A 2709-nucleotide genomic window follows, 5' to 3' on the forward strand; every position below is an offset into this window, starting at 1 on the left:
GAGGAGTGATAGGGAATGGCAAGGGACACACTGACAAAGGAGATTAATCAGAACTGGCTTTGACAAGCACTGTGGCAATTGGACAATTAAAACAGACATTGGGGGTGGAGAAGAACGAACTGCGGAGAAGGGTAGAGAAAACAGTGCAACAATGAATGAATGAAAACCCAAAATCTCTGTAAATGTTCATTAAAACTAATAAAATTTAATAATAAAATAAAATCCAGCTGTCCATCTCCCACCCAGTGGTTTTTCACTCAGTGGCACTCTCGCACAGCGGACCCTGCCCAAGTAGGGTCCTGGGTCCAGTGGAACCTAAGAAGACTCAGTCAAATTCCCACAGTCCCATTCACCTCTTTCTGGTCTGCAATGTCCTCAAAAGTTCAGTCAATCTCCTACTGGCCCACTCGTTCCTGGGCAGTCGGCGTGGCCCAAGAGAACTCAGCCAAATTCCCACCAGTGGCCTCGCCCTTGGGTGCTCTCTCCCAGCCAATAGGCGTTGCCCAAGAAAACTCAGTCAGGATCCTACCAACCTTCCTGATCATGGGTGGTTGTTGGGGACACAGAAAAATTCAGTCAAATTCCAAAAGTCCCTCTGGGTCTTAGTGGGGCTTAACAGAACTCAGCCAGTATCCACCAACCTTTCTCCTGCCAGATCGGTCCCACAGCAGGTCAGCTGGTGGTTTCTGGCTATGGCTGGGTCCAAGGCACATCTTTGTGTTCCTGTAGCTCTGAACCAAATTTTTCCAATTAACGTTCTGGTTCAAAATCCTACTGTCCACGCTGTGCCGTGTTGGTTGGTCTCTGTGCAGCATGAAGGACTCCCTAGTGTCTCTGGAGCGCTGCTGGGGGCAGGAGGGTGGGGATGGGACACCACTGGGTTGGGGGCATGGGACTGGGATGCTACCAAGGCCTTGAGGTTGGTGGTCCATTCACAGATGTTAAGGTGCCAAGTCACCCACGCTCAGCACATCAGACTGCCTGTGTCGCTCTTCTGCACACAAGTCACTTCTCTGTTCCTGTGTTGCTGCTCTGAACTCATGTCACTCCTCTACCCAGAATCATATTTTAAAAATAAAGATGTGCAAAACAATGAAAGCCGAAAGAATTCCTTCCACCTCAGTGTTTAACTTTTTTAAAACACCAAATAAAAACTTGGAATTACACAAAAAATAATCTTAGAAATGTTGAAAAGCTTATTACTATTAAGTGCTACTAAGTCTGTTCCAGCTCATCAAGATTCTGTATAAAACAGAATGAAATGTTACCCTCCAAATTTTTAGAGCCAAATAATTTTGTAAAAGAAATGTTAGAATATTCACATTAATTCAGTTTAAGACTAAGTCCTAAGTATTAATGAAAAACCACAGGGTTTTGTAAAAAGAATGACTTAAAAATTTTTAAAAGAACAAACATAAAGAAAAATGCACTACAACAGAGTCTTAAACAAATAGCATTCATCTGCTTTTTCTTGTGTTTCAGTGGTCATTCTTAGATTTTTTTATGTGCATTTTATTCTAAATTCCCTATTCATATACATTTTCTGCTGATGTCAATCTTTCTTCTATTTTAAATATAATCTGTATGCTGCAGACTCTAATATTTATAACTCAATCTTGGATCTCTCTACTTAACATTAGAGTTATTGCATGCTATGGTATTGCTAACATTCACCTTAGTTGTCTGGCACTCCAAATTCAGTATATTGATAATAAATTACTGTTCTTCTCCCCAAACTGGTATTCTAGTTATTGAAAGTTCCTTTTTTTCTATTTTCCTTATTGTTGTCATAAATGTTTTAGTCTGAACCAAACCATAGCTGACTCTCCAACAAGTTTTCAGAGGCAGTATTTCACATGGGAGTTGATCGTCCATCTTTCTTCTGCAAAACAATGGGTGAATTCTAACCATGTGTGTTTGGATTGGCAACAGAGTTCCTCACCAAAGGTCCCTCTATTTTTCTAGACCAATATTTTAATTTCTTATCTGCTCTTGTTCTCACAAGAAAATGAAGAAAACTTAAAGTATTTACTGAAGAAACTTTTGAAGCACTTCTATTTGCCTGGATCAAAGAATTTAGAGCAAAATCCAATTTCTGTTGTTCCAAAAGGGACACTTAAGTGTGATGGTACCACTGCCTGAGTCCATATTCACCCTTCATCTTTGGGGCTCACTGAGAGCAAAAATGCATGATGGGGACACTTAACAGGTATATTCAGCAATATTTGCCTGTCACAAGGAATATGCCTGGCTCTGGCACATGGGAAATGACAGACCTAAGCACAAACTGTTCTCATAGGCCACATCCATTTTATCAGCCTTGTCTGTAGTTCTTAGAAATAGATAATCAACCTCTCTACCAATCGTATGTACAAAGCTATCATTATACACAGGTTTCTTTCTTTTCTCTCTTGTACCCATCCTGTCAATCTTGTACTAACAGCATGCAACGCTAAAATAATCCTATTCAAATGCAACTCAGAGCATTGAATGATTCTTCTCAGAACACTCAAAGACTTTTTATATCATTCAGCATAAAAGATAAGTCCTTTCAGTCCTTTCCAAACACTGTATAGCTCTGTTATCTCCTTTTTATTGTGTTTGTGCCAACTCTTGCTGCCCCAGTCACTCTGGCATCTATTTTGAAACGAGTCAGGCACCTTTTTAAACTATTGGTGTCAGCACAGAGAGATATTATCTATGTTTTAA

The sequence above is a fragment of the Elephantulus edwardii genome, unplaced genomic scaffold (assembly GCF_000299155.1).
Source record: "Elephantulus edwardii isolate Elephantulus edwardi_28Jun2011 unplaced genomic scaffold, EleEdw1.0 scaffold00097, whole genome shotgun sequence".
NCBI lineage: Eukaryota > Metazoa > Chordata > Mammalia > Macroscelidea > Macroscelididae > Elephantulus > Elephantulus edwardii.